This window comes from Elephas maximus, chromosome X (genome assembly GCF_024166365.1).
Source record: "Elephas maximus indicus isolate mEleMax1 chromosome X, mEleMax1 primary haplotype, whole genome shotgun sequence".
Lineage (NCBI taxonomy): Eukaryota > Metazoa > Chordata > Mammalia > Proboscidea > Elephantidae > Elephas > Elephas maximus.
The window spans coordinates 75,162,067-75,184,270 of record NC_064846.1 but is presented as its reverse complement, the minus strand read 5'-3'; positions in this window follow the sequence as shown (position 1 = coordinate 75,184,270).

The window sequence follows — 22,204 nt, the reverse complement described above, 5'->3', positions numbered from 1 at the left end:
CGAGTGAACTACTGCATCTAATTCCACCTTCAGTCTTCCTTATTTATATGCATTAATCATTTATTATGCACTTCAAGTGCTCCAATCAATATGCTAGATGCTGAGTGTACTCCAGTACCAAAATTCTCCCTTACCCTCAAGAAGATTAAAGTCTAGCTTTTGATTAGAAGATAACAAGGTCGCAAGGATACATTTTACTTACTGTTTGCCTGAACAAATTATACTTGTTCATAAGGGACTAATAGGTGACCTTTTCTTAATGTAAGGTCTATGGATCAGGTTTCAAGGAGTCCATAATATTGCTTGAAATTATATGAAAAATTCTGTGTGTCTGAGTGATTTTTAAGGGGTTAGGATCCATAGATTTTATTAGGTCTTCTAATGGATTCATGACCTAAATTATAGAATCACCTTAGCACAAAAAGTCTACCACATAGCTCTTCTCTGCTGAAAAATCCCCACCCCTCTCTCATGCACATTATAGGTCACTGATGCCTATTACCGGGCTGTTCATTTCCTGACTCATTTTCTCTAATACAGTAAATTACAAATTCCCAAGTAAACACAAAAAAACTTGCTAACCATGCTGAGTAGTGACATTTAAGCTGGCATACAGAACTTTTCTTTGCCCAAGGCTTTATGTCATGCTCTTTTGTCTTTCTAAGAATTAAAATATTGATGCCACTTTCAAAAAGAGGATTTTTTAAAAAAGTTACTTGTTAATTCTAACTATAGTTCTAGTCGTATATGCATATTTTACCATGAAGAAAACAAGGCCAATGTTAGGTTAATTGATTGGTCATAGGTTACTCACAAATGCATGATCAATCAGAATAATAGCAGTGTTTTTCACCAACTTCAGCAAAAACTTAAACTCGAATGTGTTATCTGCATACAGTTTTCTTTTTCCACAAAGACTCATAAAAAAAATGTACAATACCAAGAAATAACTGGAATTTAAAGCATTCTATTTGTCTGGAGAATTTCACTTTCCTGAAAATTACTCTAAGAAAGCAACAGAAGGCCCTTCACTGTTATCACTACCATTATCGTTATTGATTTACCCAACTCACTCCCTGTGAAGCTTCTGGGCATGTGAACATAACTAGCAGAAAAATGAACTTGGCAATACAAGGTGCTTACGATTGATCCATAACCAACTTTGTCAGATCCACAACATTGGTTAGAAAGATGTGTGAATGAACAACCTGCTTGATTTAACTTCTTGTTAAGAAGTCTAAAAAGTTGAAATATCTTCTACAAGGAAAGAAAGGAAGGACCCTAATTTGCATTCTTCACCCAAAACCCTCTGCCCATATTCTCTGGAAAAGACATTGATGCTTCTTGTCAGGGGACTAATACATGTGCCTCAAAGGTGGGTGGAACAAATAGCTGAATGTGTCAAAGGCATCGACTCTCTGAAAGAGTTCACCTTAAAGTTTATATAAACACAAAATGGGGGTCATGACAAATTTGCAGTGACTCGGAGCATTGAAGAGAGCTAATTCAGATATTGTGGTTCCTTAAATTACATTCCTCCCATGCTCATAAACACACCAACAAAAAACTCATCAGAATAACACTATCTAATATTTGAATCTATCACCTGTCTATCAGTTTGTTGTACTGTGGTGTCTTGCATGTTGCTAAGATGTTGAAAGCTAAGCCACCGGTATTTCAAACACTTGCAGCGTCATCTACGCTGGACATGTTTCAGTAGCACTTCCAGACTAAGACAGATGAGGAAGAAAGACCTGATGATCTAATTCCAAAAACTTAGCCAATGAAAACCTAATGGAACACAACAAACTATTTTCCAGTATATTGCTGGACGATGAGTCCCCTAGGTTGGAAGGCAGTACACGATAGCTGCAGTAAGGGACTCAAAAATACCAATGATCATAAAGATGGCTCAGAACCGGGCAATATTGTGTTGTGATACACACAAGGTCTCCGTGAGTCGGAGATGATTCAATGGCAACTAACAACAACAAATATTTTAATATTTGCCCTGTGCTAGACCCTGTATTTTACAAGCATGATGTCATATAATCTGAACAGCAACACTTAAAGGTAAGTAATTGTCCTAGGTCATATAGTGAATAAGAGAAGGATCTTGGGTATGAACACAGGACAGACTGGCTTCAGGACATTTCTTTTATCAAGATCGTTAGGTCAAAATACCTGGAGAAAACTCTCTCTGTGTTATAAACTTAATTAATTAGATCGTCTGTCTACAATTATAAGAATTACTTAATGTTTCCTCTGTCTTCTGCTTTTATATTGTCTGAAACTTGTGGATGTGAGACATATCTGTGTTTTATTTTTCCCTTCTCATGGGTAATGACGATATGCAGTAGTATTATAGTTACCAAAACAGGATTTAGCAAACGTTGTTGTTGTTGTTAGGTGCCATCAAATCAGTTGTAACTCATAGCGATCCTATGTACAAGAACGAAACACTCCCCAGTCCTAAGTTATCCTCATAATCAATGCTATGTTTGAGCCCTTTGTTGCAGCCATTTCAGTACCAAAATTCTCCCTACCCTCAAGGAGCTCAGAGTCTAGCTTTTGGTTAGAGGATAAAAAGGTCACAAGAATATATTTTTCTTACTTTTTACCTGTCCAAATTATACTCTTTCATAAGGGGTTAATAGGTGATCTTTTTTTAATGTAGGATCTATGGATCAGGTTTCAAGGAGTTCATAATACTGCCGAAATTTTATGAAAAATTGTGTGTGTATACACACTGAGAGGGTCTTCCTCTGTTTCACTGGACCTCTATTTTACTAAGCATAATGTCCTTCTCCAGGGACTGGTCCCTCCTGATAACATGTCCACAGTACGTGAGACAAAGTCTCTCCATCCTCACTTCTAAGAGCATTCTGGTTGTACTTCTTCCAAGACAGATTTCTTCATTCTTCTAGCAGTTTCATGCAATATTCAATATCCTTTGCCAACACCATAATTCAAATGCATCAATTCTTCTTCAGTCTTCCTTATTCATTGTCTAGCTTTCCCATGCATATGAGGTGATTGAAAACTCCATGACTTGGGTCAGGCACACCTTAGTCCTCAAAGTTAAATCTTTGATTTAAACTCTTTAAGAGGTCTTTTGCAGCAGATTTGCCCAATGCAATGAGTCGTTTGGTTTTGTATTTCTTTTTATTTTTTTCTTTTTAAAGTTTACTTTTATTATCTATTTATTTTTTGTTGTACTTTAGATGAACGATTATAAAACACACTTCTTGTTATTAGGCGCCGTAGAGTTGGTTCCGACTCTAAGTGACCCTATGTACTAAAGAACAAAACACTGCATGGTCCTGTGCTGTCCTTACAATTGTTGTTATGATTGAGCCCACTGTTGCAGCCACTGTGTCAGTCCATCTCGTTGAGGGTCTTCCTCTTTTCCACTGACCCTGTACTTTACCAAGCATGACGTCCTTCTCCAGGGACCGATCCCTCCTGACAAAAGTGTCCAAAGTATGTAAGATGCAGTCTTGCCGTCCTTGCTTCTAAGGAGCATTCTGGTTGTACTTCTTCCAAGACAGATTTGTTTGTTCTTTCGGCAGTCCATGGTGTTTTTGATATTCTTCGCGAGCACCACAATTCAAAAGTGTCAATTTTTCTTCGGTCTTCCTTATTCATTGTCCAGCTTTCACATGCATATGAGGCAATTGAAAATACCATAGCTTGGGTCAGGCGCACCTTAGTCTTCAAGGTGATATCTTTGCTTTTCTATACTTTAAAGAGGTCTTTTGCAGTAGATTTGCCCAACGCAATGCGTCTTTTTAAAAAAATTTTTTTTATTGTGCTTTAACAGAAAGTTTAGCAATCAAGTCAGTCTTTCACACAAAAACTTATATACATCTTGATACATACTCCCAATCGCTACCCCCCTAATGGGACAGCCCGCTCCCTCCCTCCATTCTCTCTTTCCGTGTTCATTTCGCCAGCTTCTAACCCCCTTTACCATTTATCTCCCCTCCAGGCAGAAGATGCCAACATAGTCTCAAGTGTCCACCTGATCCAAGAGGCTCACTCCTCACCAGCATCCCTCTCCAACCCACTGTCCAGTCCAATCCATGTCTAAAGAGTTGGCTTTGGGAATGCTTCCTGTCCTGGACCAACAGAAGGTCTGGGGGCTGTGACCACCGGGGCCCTTCTAGTCTCAGTCAGACCGTTAAGTCTGGTCTTTTTACGAGAATTTGAGGTCTGCATGCCACTGCTGTCCTGCTCCCTCAGGGGTGCTCTGTTCTGCTCCCTGTCAGGGCAGTCATCAGTTGTAGCCGGGCACCATCCAGTTCTTCTGGACTCAGGCTGAAGTACTCTCTGGTTTACGTGGCCCTTTTTGTCTTTTGGGCTCGTAATTACCTTGTGTCCTTGGTCTTCTTCATTCTCCTTTGATTCAAGTTGGTTGAGACCAATTGATGCATCTTAGATGGCCGCTTGCTAGCATTTAAGACCCCAGACGCCACTCTCCAAAGTGGGATGCAGAATGCTTTCTTAATAGATTTTATCATGTCAATTGACTTAGATTTCCCTGGAACCATGGTCCTCAAACCCTGCCCCTGCTACGCTGGCCTTCAAAGCTTTCAGTTTATTCAGGAAACTTCTTTGCTTTTGGTTTAGTCCAGTTGTGCTGACCTCGCCTGTATTGTGTGTTCTCTTCCCCAACACCTAAAGTAGTTCTTATCTACCACCTAATTAGTGAACAGCCCTCTCCCACCCTCACTCCCTGTGCCCTCTCATAACCATCAAAGAATATCTTCTTCTCTGTTTAAACTATTTCTCGAGCTCTTATAATTGTGGTCTTATACAATATTTGTCATTTTGCAACTGACAATTTCACTCAGCATAATGTCTTCCAGATTCCTCCATGTTTCACAGATTCATCATTGTTCTTTACCAATGCGTAGTATTCCATTGTGTGAATATACCATAATTTATTTATCCATTCATCCATTGATGGGCACCTTGGTTTCTTCCATCTTTTTGGTATTGTAAACAGTGCTGCAAAGAATATGGGTGTGCATGTATCTGTTCATGTAAAGGTTTTATTTCTCTAGGATATATTCCAAGGAGTGGGATCGCTGTATTGTATGGTAGTTCTTTTTCTAGCTTTTGAAGGAAGCGCCAAATCGATTTCCAAAGTGGTTGTATGATTTGACATTCCCACCAGCAGTGTATAAGTGTTCCAATCTCTCCACAGACTCTCCAACATTTATTATTTTGTGTTTTTTGGATTAATGCCAGCCTTGTTGGAGTGAGATGAAATCTCATTGTACTTTTGATTTGCATTTCTCTAATGGCTAATGACTGTGAGCATTTCCTCATGTATCTGTTAGCTACCTGAATGTCTTCTTTAGTGAAGGCTCTGTTCATATCTTTTGCCCATTTTTTATTGGGTTGTCTTTTGGTAATTGAGTTTTTTTTCTCTTCATCATTTTTAGTAATGTTTTGTATTCTGTTTATGCTTTGTATTAGCGCTTCTAATGTTGTCCCTATTTTTCTCCCATGGTATTTATTGTTTGAGACTTTATATTTAGGTCTTTGATCCATTTTGAGTTATTTTTTGTGCATGGAGTGAGGTATGGGTCTTGTTTCATTTTTTTGCAGATGGATATCCAGTTATGCCAGCACATGTGTTAAAAAGACTGTCTTTTCCCCATTTAACTGTTCTGGAGGCTTTGTCAAATATCAGGTGCTCATATGTGGATTAAAAAAAAAAAAATTTTTTTTTTTTATGTGGATGGATTTATGTCTGCATTCTCAATTCTGTTCCATTGGTCTATGTATCTGTTGTTGTACCAGTACCAGGCTGTTTTGACTACTGTGGCAGTATAAAAGTTTCTAAAACCAGGTAGAGTAAAAAAAAAAAAGTAAGGCCTCCCATTTTGTTCTTCTTTTTCAGTAATATTTTACTTATCCAGGGCCTCTTTCCCTTCCATATGAAGTTAGTGATTTGTTTCTCTATCTCATTAAAAAATGTAGTTGGAATTTGGATTGGAATTGCATTAAATCTATAGATCACTTTTGGTAGAATAGACATTTGTACAATGTTAATTCTTCCTATCCATGAGCAAGGTATGTTTTTCCAGTTATGTAGGTCTCTTTTGGTTTCTTCCAGAAGTGTTTTGTAGTTTCCTTTGTATAAGTCTTTTACATCTCTGGTAAGATTTATTCCTAACTATTTTAACTTCTTGGGGGCTAAAAGAACTGAAGAAAAAATTCACCTTTGAATTGTGGTGTTGGCGAAGAATATTGAATATACCATGCATGGACTGCCTAAAGAACGAACAAATCTGTCTTGGAAGAAGTGCAGCCAGAATGCTCCTTAGAGGCAAGGATGACGAGACTGTGTCCTACATACTTTGGACCTGTTGTCGGGAGGGATCAGTCTCTGGAGGACATCATGTGTGACAATGTACAGGGTCAGCAGAACAGAGGAAGACCCTCAACGAGGTGGACTGACACAGTGGCTGCAACAATGAGCTCAAGCATAACAACAATTGTAAGGATGGCGCAGGACCAGGCAGTGTTTCGTTCTGTTCTGCATAGGGTTGCTATGAGTCGGAACCGTCTTAATGGCACCTAGCAACAACAGCAACAACAACAGAGGAATCCACCTGATTTTTGTACTTTTATCTTGTATCCCAATACTCTGCTGAAATCTTCATTAGTTTCAGTAATTTTCTTGAGGGTTCTTTAGGGTTTTCTGTGTATAAGACCATGTCATCTGGAAATAGAGATATTTTTTCTTCTTCTTTGCCAATCTGGATGCCCTTTACTCTTTATCTTGCCTATTCACTCTTGCTAGGACCTCCAGCACAATTTTAAACAAGAGTGGTGATAAGGGGCGTCCTTGTCTGGTTCCCGATCTCAGTGGGAATGCTTTCAGGCTCTCTCCATTTAGGGTGATGCTGACTTCATTAAAAAAAAAAAAAAAAAATTTTTTTTTTTTTTTTATGTTGAGGAATTTTCCTTCTATTCGTATTTTGCTGAGAGTTTTTATCATGAATGGATGTTGAACTTTGTCAAATGCCTTTTCTGTATCAATTGATAACATTATGTTATTCTTGTCTTTTGTTCTTTTAATATGATGGATTACATTGTTTTTCTAATGTTGAACCATCCTTGCATACATGGCATGAATCCCACTTGTTAATGGTGAATTATTTTTTTTTGATATGTTGTTGAATTTTATTGGCTAGAATTTTGTTGAGGATTTTTGCATCCGTGTTCATGAGGGATATAGGTCTGTAATTTTCTTTTTTTTATGGTGTCTTTACCTGGTTTTGATATCAGGGATATGCTGGCTTCATAGAATGAGTTTGGGAGTATTCTGTCCTTTTCTATGCTCTGAAATTCCTTTAGTAGTAGTGGTATTAACTCTTCTCTGAAAGTTTGATAGAACTCTGCAGTGAAGCAGTCCAGGCCAGGGCTTTTTTTTGTTGGGAGTTTTTTGATTACCTTTTCAATCTCTTCTTTTGTTATGGGTCTATTTAGTTGTTCTACCTCTATTTGTGTTAGTTTAGGTAGGTAGTGTGTTCCTAGGAATTCATCCATTTCTCCTAAGTTTTCAAATTTATTAGAGTACAATTTATCATAGTAATCTGATATGATTCTTTTCATTTCAGTTGGGTTTTTTGTAATATCGCCCATCTCATTCCCTTTTTGGATTATTTACTTCCTGTCCTGTTTTTCTTTTGTCAATTTGGCCGATGGTTTATCAATTTTGTTGATTTTTTCAAAGAACCAGCTTTTGGTCTTGTTTATTCTCTCAATTGTTTTTCTGTTTCTTTTAGTTCTGCTCTAATTTTTATTATTTGTTTTCTTCTGGTGCCTGAGGGTTTCTTTTGAAGTTCTCTTTCTATTTGTTCAAGTTATAGGGATAATTCTTTGATTATGGCCTTTCTTCTTTTTTTATTTGTGCATTTATTGATATAAATTGGACTCTGAGCACCACTTTTGCTGTGTCCCAAAGGTTCTGACAGGAAGTGTTTGCATTCTTTTTGGATTCTATGAATTTCTTTATAATATCTTTAATGTCTTCTATAATCCAGTCTTTTTTGAGCAGGGTATTGTTCAGTTTCCAAGTGTTTGATTTCTTTTCCCTGCTTTTTCTGTTATTGATTTCCACTTTTATGGCCTTATGGTCAGAGAAGATGCTTTGTAATATTTCAAGGTTTTGGATTCTGCTAAGGCTTGCTTTATGACCTAATATGTGGTCTATTCCATGTGCACTAGAAAAGAAAGTATACATGGTTGCTGCTGGGTGGAGTGTTCTGTAAATGTCTACGAGGTCAAGTTGGTTGATTGTGGCATTTAGCTCATCCGTGTCTTTATTGAGCTTCTTTCTTGTTATCCTGTCCTTCACCAAAAGTGGTGTGTTGAAGTCTCCTAGTATTATTGTGGAGCGTCTATCTCACTTTTCAGGGCTGATAGAGTTTGTTTTATGTATCTTGCAGCTCTGTCATTGGGTGTATATTTTATATGGTTATATCTTCTTGGTGTATTGTCCCTTTAATCTTTATATAGTATCCTTCCTTATCCTTTGTGATGGACTTAACTTTAAAGTCTATTTTCTCAGAAATTAACATTGCCACTCTTGCTCTTTTTTGATTGTTGTTTGCTTGATATATTTTTTTCCATCCTTTGAGTTTTAGTTTTTTTATGTCTCTTTGTTTTTTTTAAGTCTAAGGTGTGTCTCTTGTAGGCAGCATATAGATGGAGCTTGTTTTTTAATTCGTTCTGCCACTCTCTGTCTCTTTATTGGTGCGTTTAGTCCATTTACATTCAAGGTAATTACGGATAGGTATGAATTTAGTGCTATCATTTTGATGTCTTTTTTGGGTGTTGTTGTCAGTTTCTTTTTCTCACTTGATTTTATGTGCTGAGTAGATTTTCTTTATATATTGTCCTTTCCTCATATTTGTTGTTGTTGGTTTTGTTCCTGCTGAGTCTGTGTTTTTCCCTTGTGTTTTATTTTATTGAGTAGGGTAGTTTGTCTCTTTTGTGGTTACCTTATTATTTACCCCTATTTTTTATAAATTTAAAACTAACTTTTATTTCTTTGTATCGCCGTATCTTCCTCTCCATATGGAATGTGTATGATTACATTTCTTAGTCCCTCTTTATTATTTTAATGTTGTCTTCTTTTATTTATTTATTTTTCTTTTATATAATAACATTGCTATTACCCTGTTTTGGGCATTTTTTTTTTTTTTTTTTTTAATAATATTGCTTTGTTTTTTTGGATTTCCTTGTCTGGGTTGACTTCTGGTTGCTCTGCCCAGTGTTCTAGTCTTGGGTTGATACCTGATGTTATTGATTTTCTAACCAAAGAACTCTGTTTAGTATTTCTTTTAGTTTTGGTTTGGTTTTTAACAATTCCCTAAACTTGTGTTCATCTGGAAATGTCTTAATTTCACCTTCATATTTAAAAGGCAGTTTTGCCAGATTTATGACTTTATGACTCTTGGCAGCCAATTTTTTTCCTTCAATTTTTTAAATATGTCATCCCATTGCCTTCTTGCCTGCATGGTTTCTGCCAAGTAGCCTGAGCTTATTCTTATTGGCTCTCCTTTGTAGGTGACTTTTCATTTATCCCTCGCTGCTCTTACAATTGTCTCTTTATCTTTGGTTTTGGCAAGCTTGATTATAATATGTCTTGGTGAATTTCTTTTAAGATCTACCTTATGTGGAGTTCGATGAGCATCTTGGACAGATATCTTCTCATCTTTCACAATATCAGGGAAGTTTTGTGCCAACAAATCTTCAACAATTTTCTCTGTATTTTCTGTTATCTCTCCCTGTTCTGGTACTCCAGTCACTCATAGGTTATTTCTCTTGATAGAGTCTCACATGATTCTTAAGGTTTCTTCATTTTTTTTAATTCTTTTATCTGATTTTTCTTCAAATATATTAGTGCCAAGTGATTTGTCTTAGAGTTCAAAAATTCTAGCTTCTACTTGCTGAATTTTGCTCCTCTGACTTTCTAATGAATTATCTAATTCTGTAATTTTATTGTTAATCTTCTGAATTTCTGATTTCTGTCTGTCTATGGATTTTCCCAGCTTATTAAACTTTTCATTATGTTCCTGAATAATCTTTCTAATTTCTTCAGTTGCTTTACCTGTGTGTTCCTTGGCTTGTTCTACATATTGCCTCATTTCCTTTCTGATGTCTTGAAGGGCTCTGTATATTAAACTTTTGTTTTCTGCATCTGGTAATTCCAGGAATGCACTTTTATCCAGAAGATCCCTGGATTCTTTGTTCTGAGAGCCTGTTGAGGTGATCATGGTCTGTTTCCATGATCTTCCATGACTTGATATTGACTGTTGTCTCCGAGCCATCTATAAGTTATTGTATTAGTTTTTGCTTGTTTGCTGTGTCTTAGGTGCATGCTTTGTTTTGTTTTAGTATACCCCTTATGGGTTGCTTGTGTGTGCTAGCTTGATTATTTTTGCCTTTGGAGCTCTGGTGTCCTGTCCCCATTCAGTTTTGTTGTTTGAATTCAGCTCAGTTTTCCAGGTAGCTGATCATCAAGTGTGTGGTACAGGTTCTGTCCTACAGTCCTAGAGGGGCAGGGGTGATTGGTGTATATACTGGTATCTGATTGCAGCAAGGGGTGATGCTCTGAACAGGGCAAGGGGCTGAGAAGCGACCCCCATATGTCTCTGAGGAAAACTCATTTCTGTTCCCTAGAGCATGGTGGTCGGTGGGTTCTGCAGAGGGACCATGGGCACCCAATGTTTTTGGTTGTAAGGGCTTGGAGGTGCCAGTTATTTTTGGACCCCTGTCGCAGGTGGCTGGGTGACCTGAGTGGAGCTACCAGTCCTTGGGTCCCTGATGTGGGTAGGTGAGGACCTGGTTTAATAGCCAAATCAATGTCAATTGCTAAATACCCAGCTCTGAACTGCACAGCTGAAATGGTTGGAGTCTGTCAACAAGGCCCTATTCTCCAAAAATAGGCCCACACAGGTCCATGCAGAAGGGAAAGGTGCCCAAGGTCGACGGATGGTTTATGCCTGGACAGGAGCCACTTCTGTCCTGAGCTCCCCCTGTTCATGCAGCTAGCAAATTATTTTTTCCCCCCCAGTTGCAAATTTTTTCCTTACCCAAGGCCGGGAGGATGGCTCTAGGTGCTCACCAGGGTCTATCTCAGGCCCAGGGATTCAGCCGCTGAATCTGGGTTGGGGGTGGGCAGGGTGCGGTAAAATATACTCAAGTATTTAGCTTTTGCCTAGAGCTCCTTTCTGCTCAGGTTCCAGAGGTGTGAGTAGGTTGTGTGGCTGGCTGCTTCTCCCTGAGGAAACTGCAGCCGAATGCTAGTACCAGCCCACCGCCGTTGCTCCAGGAATGGTGCCTGAGGGCTCCCTGCGATTCAGGTCCGGTAACTCCTCTCCACTTCTGAATGGTCTTTTCCTTTCCCTGCCCCTCAGTTCATTGTCTAAGCTTGCCTTTGATGCTGAGGGCTCCCAGCTTGTCACAAATATTCTCGTTTCACTTGTTTTTTCGGGTGTTTGTTGTAAAGAGGTCTTGCCGGAAATGTCTGTCTATTCTGCCATCTTGGTTCCACCTCCCTATCCAGTGGTTCCTCAGCAGGACATTATTCAGTTGCCATGTAATTAATTTTTTTACTTGTTCTTCCTGTTGTTAATTTCTACCTTGATGGTGTTGTGGTCAGAAAACGTACTTTGTGTTATCTCAGTGGTTTGGATTTTGCTGAGAGTTGCTCTGTGGTCTAAGATGTGGTCTATTCTGAAGAACATTCCATGTACATTGGAAAAGAATTTGTAGTTTGCAGCCTTTGGGTGGAGTGTTCTATATATGTTTATGAAGTCAAGTTGGCTGATTGTATCCTTTAGCTTTTCTGTAACTTTGTTGAGTTTCTGTCTAGATTTTCTGAACTTTATGGAGAGTGATGTGTTGATGTCTCCTACTTATTGTGGAACTGTTGATTTCTCTTTTCAGTGCTGTTAGAGTTTGTTTTATGTACTTGGGAGCCCTGTCATTGGGTGTGTAGATGTTTATTATGGTTAAGTCTTCATGATGGATCATCCCTTCAATCATTATATAGTGTCTTTCTTTTTATTTTAGGGTAGATTTTGTTTTAAAGTGTATTTTACCTGAGATTAGTATTGCCACTTCTGCTCTTTTTTGGTAGTTACTGGCTTGATATATTTTTTCCATCCTTTGATTTTTAATAAATTTACATCGTTGTTTCTATGATGTGTCTCCTGTAGACAGTATATTGATGGATCCTGTTTTTTTAATTCATTCTATCACTCTGTCTATGGGTTCATTTAGGCCATTTACATTCAGTGTAATTATTGATAGGTATCAGTTTATTGCTGTCATTTTGTACTGCTTTTTTTGGTGGTGCTGACATTTTCTTTGTCCTCTTACTTTCCTGTGCTGAATTCCTTTTCTTTGTGGATTTATTTTTTTTTTTCATTTCCTTTGCTTTTGTAGATTTTGTTTTTATCAAGACTTTATGCTTTTCTTCTTTATTTTGACAAGTAGGTTTGTTAACTTTCTTTGTGGTTACATTGAAATTTACCCTTTTCTTCCTAGGTTTGAACCAGTCTATTATTATTTGGCATTGTCTTGCCTTCCTCTCCATTAGAAAATTCTACACCTACACCACTTATTCCCTTTTGTATTGTTTTGACATTGTTGTCATTTACAGAATAACCTCTCCAGTTCCCTGTTGTAATTTTTGTGGTTTTGTATAGTCCTTGAGAGTTCATTTCCTATGTTGATATCTGGCTGGTACAATCTTGTATTCTACATTCTGGCTGTGGTCCATTGTTTGTTCTCAGACAGAAGGACTCCCCTTAATAATTCTTGTAAGTTTGCTTTGTTTTTTTACATATTCCCTTAACTTCTGTCTATCTGGAAATGTGCTACTTTTGCCATCATATTCGAATGAAGGTTTTTCAGGATATATTTATTCTTGGTTGGCAATTTTTTTTCTTTCAAGGTTTTATATATATCATCCTTTGTCTTCTTCTCTTCATGGTATCTGCCAAATTATCAGAGTTTAATTTTAGTGTTTCTTCTCTGTATGTGACTTTTCTCTTTTTTGAGCTGCTTTCAGGATCTTTCTTTGGTTTTAGCAAGCATGATTATGATATGCCTTGGTGATTTTATTTTGGGCTCTCTTCTATATGGGGTTCATCAAGCTTCTTGGATGGTCAGCTTTTCATCTTTCATGCTATTAAGGAAGTTTTCTGTCAGCAATTCTTTAATGATCCTCTCTGTGTTTTCTGTTTTTACCCCCATTCTGGAACTCCAATCATTTGCAAATTTTTGCTTTGGATTTTGTCCTACAGAATTCTCAGTGTTTCTTCGTTTTTCTTTATTCTTTTTTTCTGATTTTTCCTCAAACAGAATTGTATCCATGTATATGTCTTCAATTACACTTGTCTTCCTTTGTTTCAGACCTGCTCCTCAGCCCTTCTATGACTATCCATTTCTGAAATCTTGTTGTTTATGTTTTGGATTTCTAATTCTTGTTTTTGTATGATTTCTGGTTGTGAATTTATTTTGGTATTTTGTTCCTGCATTATTTTCCTGAATTCTTTCACTTTTTTGCCTGTATTTTCTGGAAATTTGTTCTGCCTTTTCCATGAATATGTCTATTTTTTCATCGTTTTTGTCTGCTTTTTGCTTCAACTGTCAGATAGCTCCAAATACTGGAGATTTGAATTCTCTATCAGGTAGTTCTAGTGCCTTTTCTTCTACTGGAAAGTCATCTGGTGTTTTATTTTGAACCCCTACTGGAATCATCGTGTCCTTTTTATTTTTTTAATATGTTTTGATATTGTCTGCTGTCTTCGGAATATTCAGCAGCTATTTTCTTCATTTATTGATTGTGGATTTGTTTGTTTAGTCTTGCTTTTTTGTTTTATTTGGGTATGTGTGAACAGGCAGGCTGTGAGTTCTCTATTGTTTGCTCCTCTGTGGACTCAATAGTTTTCTCCTCTTTTCCAATGGGCAGGGCCAGTCACTCAGCTAAGGTGCACCAGGGCAGGTCCAGCTTAAGGGGAGGGGCTTGGATAGGCTGTTTGTGGCATGTACTAGGGCTGACAGGGTGAGGCGAGAATCAGTGCAAGGCAGGTTCAGTAGGCCATTGCTGTGCTGTTTGGGGGTGTGATTTTCAGCATACTGTGCAGGTATGCAGAAAGGAGTGGGGAGCTTGTGATGCATGAAGCTAATATGAGTGTGGGAAAGAGGAGAGAGAAACAGGAGCCAAGAACAAACAAACAAACAAAATTGCTAAGGGAGCATGCCATTAGAGTGGAGGGATGAGAATCCAAGAAATAGAGAAAACAAAAAGGGGGGAAAAATAGGAGAGAAAAATTAGAAAAAAAAAGAAAAGCTATGCCCCGAGGATCCCACTAATGCAGCTCTGAGACCAAGGAAGTGGCTCCCAGTCTGTGTGTAGTACAGACTGTCTAGAAGTGATAAAGATATCACACAGTGCCAGGTATTCTGGAGGCAGTAAAACAAGATAAATATAGAGAGACAAGAAACTGAAACATGAAGAAAGACAAAAAGGAAAAAAGAAATGGCCCCAGATCTCACCAGTGCAGCTTTAGATACTGGGGAAGTGGTTTCCAAGCCATGTAGTACAGCCCAACAAGAAGGGGTGCCCAATCCGCAAAAAGAAAAAGAAAACAGACAAACAAAACAAAACAGAATAAAACAAAACAAAGTAAAACAAACAAATAAAATCTCCAGAGATCCCACCAGTGTGGCAGTGCGGGCCAGGGAAGCAGTTCCCCAGTCAAGCAATGCTTCAAGCCTTTCAAGAAGAAGCAAAGATGGCACATAGATTCAGGCTTTCAAGAGAAAGGATGGGGAAGTGGTGAAAGGCACGGAAGAAACCAAAAGAACTGGAAAAAATCAACACCAGCAATAAACAAATGGCACTCCAGGAGCCGACTAGTGTGGGCGGAATGAATCCAAGCAGCAAGAGGCCGAAACCAGTGCCTCCTGTCCAGGAGACTGCGGCTGGTGGGAAACAGAGAAGGCCGAGCAGCAAGGGGGAGAAGGATGGAGAGTGGGAAAGTGTATTTTGCTGGTTACCAGGTGCCCTGTTTCCTGCCGGGAGTTCTTTGAAGCTACTTTCCTATACTCCTTTCCTGCCGATCTCCAATGTGGATGGGGCAAATTTAAGTGGTACGGACCCTTCTCTTCCCTGTCCGCTGATCTCTGACAAGAGTCCTAGATGGCAAATCTGTGCTGTGTTAGCTGCTAGGGGACCTCTGCACGTATCTGTCCTTGCTCTCTGTGCTCTGCCAGTTTTTTATTCCATTTGGTGGTTGGCTGAGTTCTTTATCTCTTCATTTGATGCTTAGGGTTCCAGGACTGATGTTTTTCTCTGTTTTTCAGGTCTTCGCTGTAGAAGGACAGTGTGGTGCTTCTGTCTATAGTGCCATGTTGGCCAGAAGTTGAGTCATTTGATTTCTTGACTGTTGCTTCCATGGGCATTTATTGTGGATCCAAGTAAAATGAAATCTTTTACAAATTCAATATTTTCTCCATTTATCATGATATTGTTTAATGGTCCAGGAGTGAAGAATTTTGTTTCTTCCTTTTGTGTGTGTGTGTGTCTGTTGAGGTGTAATTCATACTGAAGGCTGTAGTATTTGATCTTCATCATTAAGTACTTCAAGTCCCCTTCACCTTTACCAAGCAAGGTTTTGTCATTTGCGTATTGCAGATTATTATTGATTAATGAGTCTTCTTCCTCCAATGCCACATTTTTCTTCATATCATACAGCTTTTTAGTTTATTTGCTCAGCATACAAACTGAGTAAGTGTGGTGAAAAAATACTGCCCTGATGTTTACCTTTCTTGATTTTAAACCATGCAGGCTCCCCCTGCTGTCTTCAAACAACCACCTCTTGGTCTATGTACAGGTTCCTCATGAGCACAATTCAGTGTTCTGCAATTCCCATCCTTCACAATGTTATCCAAAATCTGTTATGATCCACACAGTTCAATGCCTTTGAATAGTCTATAAAAAACAGGTAAACATCTTTCTGGTATTCTCTGCTTTCATCCAAGAAATCCATGTGACAACAGTGATGATATTTGTGGTTCCACATCTTATTCTGAATCCAGACTGAATTTCTCGATGTTCTCTTCTGATGTACTGATGCAATTGCTTTTGTATTATATTCAGTATAATTTTAATTGCATATGATATTGTTCAATAATTTCTGCATTTTGTTGGATCACCTTTCTTTAAAATTGGCACATATATGGCCATATTTCTTCCATTCAGTTGACCAGGTAGCTGTCTTTCAAATTTCTTGCCATAGAGGAGTGAGTCTTCCAGTACTGCACCTATTTGTTGAAATAGCTCAGTTGGTATTCTGTCAATTCCTGGAGCTTTGTTTTTGCCAATGCCTACAGTGCAGCTTGGACTTCTTCCTTCAGTACCATTGGTTCTTGATTATATACTACCTCCTGAAATGTTTGCATGTCAACCTATTTAGTGAATAGTGGAAACTAAAAATATTTATGAAATGAATGAAAATAATTCTTAAAATGAGATTTTTCAACTCTTTGAAGTTTATCTATTTTTATATATTGAGACTTTTTTTCAATCAACTAGCATCCTCTATTAGAAACATCATGGAAACATTTTACATCTTGATAGCTTTACCTTATATCCTTTACTGAAGTTACTATACAAAAACAAAACAAAACAAACCCCGTGCCATCGAGTCAATTTTGACTCATAGCGACCCTATAGGACAGAGTAGAACTGCCCCATTGAGTTTCTGAGGAGTGCCTGGTGGATTTGAACTGCTGACCCTTTGGTTAGCAGCCATAGCACTTAACTACTATGCCACCAGGGTTTCTGAAGTTACTATAGCACAGGAAAAAAGCAAGGATAACTCATTTTTTGAGGGATGAGTGTGATTATTCAACAATGTAAAAACTGTTTTCTTGTCCATTTAAATAGGTGTGAAGTATAGTTATATTTATTTGCTAGATCTCAGTATAACAATTTTTCTCTGTATTTTTAAGCTATAAAATAGCGTCTTCAAAACTTCCAGTAACTGAGGACAAATATCCTGTGTATTTTGATCAACATCACTAACCGACATGTCTATTTCTGCACTTAGTTCCCCTTAGCATAACTCTTTAAAAGAGAACCTTCAGCCAAAAGTTACTGTCACAATTCTCTGGCTCTATGAATGACGACTTTAACTTACTAATAAATCAGACATATGAAAATCATTAACAACCAAGCAGAAGGATCCAGTGAAATATAGGGCAATTGACCACTTGGAGATTCTAGGCTCACCTAGTAAATGTTTAAATATTTATTCACTCTCTAGCCAATAGCCTCCATTTGAATGATTAGGTTTCTTCGAATGTGTCTTTATGTAACTGGAATCCACTCCTAAAGTCTCTTGCCAAGGATTTGATGGCTTACCATTTTCCTTCATATATATTTATATTAATATTTACAACTTATGTTAATTTCTGGTATATGGGAGCATTTGAATTTAATATTCTCTGAGGAGGTAGTTTTTAGACAGGTTTCTTAGTTATCTAGTGCTGTTATAACAGAAATACCACAAGTGGATGGCTTTAACGAAGAGAAATTTATTTTCTCATAGTCTAGTAGGCAATGAGTCCAAATTCGGGGTATCAACTCCAGGGGAAGGCATTCTCTCTTTGTCAGCTATGGAGGAAGGTCCTTCTCATCAATCTTCCCCTGGACTAGGAGCTCCTCTGCACAGGAACCCTGGGTCAAAGGATGCATTCTGCTCCCAGTGACACTTTCTTGGTGTTGTAAGGACCTCACTCTCTGCTTGCTTCCCTTTCTTTTTATCTTTTGTAATATAAAAGGCTGTGCAGGCCGCATTCCAGGGAAACACATTTTACATTGGATCAGAGATGTGACCTTAGTAAGGGTGTTACGATCCCACCCTAATCCTCTTTAACATAAAATTACAATCACAAAATGGAGAATAACCACACAATACTGGTAATCATCACCTAAGCAAGTTGACACATATTTTTGGGGGGAATACAATTCAATCCATGACGACAGGGACGTTGTACATTTTATGCCTGTGTGACATTGCTTCTGTTGTGATATCCTTGATAGTAGAAACCCTGTGTTACTTATTTTTTCTTTCCCCTTCTACGTATCAATAACCTAAAGACAGGCTTTCTGTATGGAAGGAGCTCAATAAATGTTTGGTAAACTATAGGCTGAAAGGATACATGGATGGATAAATAAGTCAGTTCAGAAAGACATGCATCAAAATTCCAATAACTCATGAACTTTTAGGATGATTCAATTTTTTTCATTAACCTATTATCATTCCTTTGTGATTATTTTGTTGAAATGAGCTATTCCAGAACCCATTTAATCTTTTACCATTATCTATTCTGCATGTATGATCTGCCCAGTAGTATTAGGATGTCCTGATGATGTCTCAATATTCATAGTTTAGCTATACTCTAGGACTTATTTGTTGGTGTCATTTGCAGTTCATTAAAGCATTACTGAAACCTCTTCAAGAAGTGAACGTAATGTATATCATATTTCAAAGTCGCTTATTTGTCTAAGAATTTAGTCATATCAAAGTTTTGCTTTAAATTTTTTCTTTTTGAGTGTGTGTGGCCTACACATTAAGGATGCATATAAAAAATTCACGCTTATGAGACTCCCAAATAATAGTATATTGAGAAAGGCAGATGTTTGAAAAAGGCACTGAAATACTCATGATGGTGAATGGAGAAAGATGCAAGCTGATAGATTACCTTGATATACAGTCTACTCATGTACATCTGAAAGATCTTTAATTGATCACAACTCCTAATGGCAGACATTGAAATGAACGGACATAGCATCTAACCTCAATGCTGTTTTTAGTTGAGTACTAAATACTAGTGCTAATATTACTACCAGAGCTAATATTACTAATGGTAGTTGATACTTGCCCCCACTGAGCATTTAATCTATGCTAAAAATTGTGCTAAGCATTTTACATACAATGTCTCAATTTATCTTAATATGAGGAAGTTATTATGAGCCCATCATTACTTAAAAGGACACTGATGTTTAGATAAGAAAACTTGTAAAAAAAAATACATATATATATATATATATATATATATATATATATATATATATATATATTGTAACTAGTAAATGGCAGACCTTTCTGACATCAAACCCAATTTTCTTAATAAGTAAGTCCAGAACTGGTTTTTTTCTTTTTTTTTAAAGTTGCAACACATCACATACAGATATTCACAATTATAGTTATTTTGTCTCTAAAGTATCAGAGAATAAGAACAATGATAAGTAATTACAAATCTTCAATTTGACTTTAACACACTACCCAAAACCACACACCTAAGAACAGCATAATGCTGCTGAGTTAATTTATTATATATTTTTTTGTCCCCAGATACATTTATAAATTTTTACTTAAAACAGGAACACTTATGATCATTGTAACAACTCAAATAAGATAGAGGTAGTTAGAGTAAAAATAAATCATCTCTTGGTCATTTCTCCAATGTTTTCTGCCTATGTAATTGTTAACATATGTGAATTCTTCTTTTTTGAAACATAGTTTTACAAGCTATTCAAAAGTGTTTTTAAACAAAATTGAATCATCTAAACATATTTTATTGCTTTACTTACAATATAAAAAAAAATTTTTTTAATATATCACGGAGATATTTCCATGTCAGTGCATATGTAGATTTACCTCATTTGTTTTAATTACTAAACAGTATTTCATGCTATTGATTCACCATCATTTATTCTACAGTTATCTCATCGATGGATATCTAGAATGAATTTTTTTTTTGCCATTTCAGATAATGTTGCAATTAACATACTTGGGCATATGTACTTGGCTATTTGTTTCTGTGGGATAGATTCCTAAAATTAGAATTTCAGGTTCATAAATATGTGCATTTTAAAACCTAAAAATAGAAGCTACCATATTCATTTCCCAAAATGTAATAGTAATTAACGTGTCTTTCAGTAACATATGACTGCTAATTTTTCAGCATGCCCACAAACATTTGATATTGTTAATCCCTAATTTTTTTTTTTTGGTCAGTGTGATTGGGTTTTCTTTAGCAGAAAATGTGTAGGGATCATTTGTCTCCTGATGATCCCTGATAATGAACCATTTGTCTTTTCCCTCAAATGGCTTACAATTTAACTAGAGAGAAACAAGTTTATAAACCAGTAACAGTTATGTTTGTGGTGGAAGTACTCTTGCTGTAGACAGCCAGGGTTACTTTAGGACAGGGGTGGAATTGTTGGACAAATATTTAGTTTAGGCTTCCAGCCAAAAGATGGTACAAAACATCAGGCTAAACAATCCACCCTCCCTTTGTTTCCACTTATTTTGAGAGGGAACAAAGCCAATCACTCTGTGATCTGAACTAAGCAAATGTGATCCTGAGATTCCACAGTGCTTTGTGGGTCACAATGAAGGTCTCCCCCATGTCATTATTATGTATCACATGTAGCCCGATATTTCTTGCACCTTTAGCAGTGGAAATATTGGGCTAGCAGTTAAGAATCTTGACTTATTTTCCTGGCTCTACCACAGCTAGATGCATAGCTTTGGGCAAGTCATTTCCTCTCAATGTTCCTAAGCTTTCTAATTTGGTGTTATTAATAATTTTAAACACATCTTTAACTTTGCTGCTGTTGTTGTTAGGTGCCGTTAAGTTGGCTCCCACTCATAACGGCCCTATGTACAACAGAACGAAAGACTGCCCAATCCTTTGCCATCCTCACTATCATTGTTATGTTTGAGTCCATTGTTGCAGCCACTGTGTCACCGCATCTTGTTGAGGGTCTTCCTCTTTTTTGATGACCCTGTATTTTACCAAGCATGATGTCCTTCTTCAGGGACTGATCCCTCCTGATCACAAGTCCAAGTACGTGAGACAAATTCTCGTGATCCTTGCTTCTAATGAACATTCTGGCTAAACTTTTTCTAAGACAATTTCTTTCATTCTTTTGGCAGTCAGTGGTATATTCAATATTCTTCTCCAGCATCCTAATTCAGTTCTTCTTTGGTCTTTCTTACTCACTGCCCTGCTTTTGCACACGTACGAGGCAAATGAGAACACCATGGCTTGGATCAGGCTCACCTTGGTCCTTAAAGTAACGTCTTTGCTTTTTAACACTTTAAAGAGGTCTTTTCGCAGCAGATTTGCCCAAAGAAATACATCATTTGATTTCTTGACTGTTGCTTCCTTGGGTGTTGATTGTGGCTTCAAGTACAATGAAATCCTTGGCAACTTCAATCTTTTCTGTGTTTATCATGACATTGCTTATTGGTCCATTTGTGAGGATTTTTGTTTTCTTTATGTTGAGGTGTAATCCATACTGAAGGCTGCGGTCTTTGATCTTCATCAGTAAGTACTTCAAGTCGTCTTCACTTTCAGCAAGCAAGGTTGTGTCATCTGCACAAGGCAGGTTGTTAATGATCTTCCTCCAATCCTAAAGTCTCCAGTCTTCTTCATATAGTCCAGCTTCTGGGAGTTTTGCTTAGCATACATGTTGAGTAATTATGGTGAAAGGATGCAACCCTGATGCACACCTTTCCTGACTTTAAACCACACAGTATCCCCTTGTTCTGTCTGAAGAACTGCCTCTTGATCTATATATAGGTTCCTCATGAGCACAATTAAGTGTTCTGGAATTCCCATTCTTCAAAATGTTATCCATAATTTGTTGTGATCCTTCATAAAATTATGTTATGATCACCTTCAAATTTACTAGAGATATATATTTATAGCTCCATCTCTTAAATGGTAAGTGGTCAGAGCATTGTAGAGGCAACTCAACCACTGAAAGAAGTTCTGAATGAATTAATTGGTGACTGTGGAAAACAAGCACAGAAAAATTCGGAAAACAAGCACTGAAAAATTCATGTGTTTAGAACTTAGGATTCTTGCATGATTATCCTGGAGCAAGTAGTTTGTGATCCTTGAAAATCAAGGGTTAAAAAAAAATATGGAGTTTTGTACAGGGAAATTTGTGTTATGTTCATGACTCTGCCTGTTTGTCAATATGAAGTTGGATGAGTATTATGTAAATGAGGATACTTTCTACTTCAAGAGGCAGAAAGCCTAGCCCAAAGTGACTTAAGTAAAGACACAAATATAT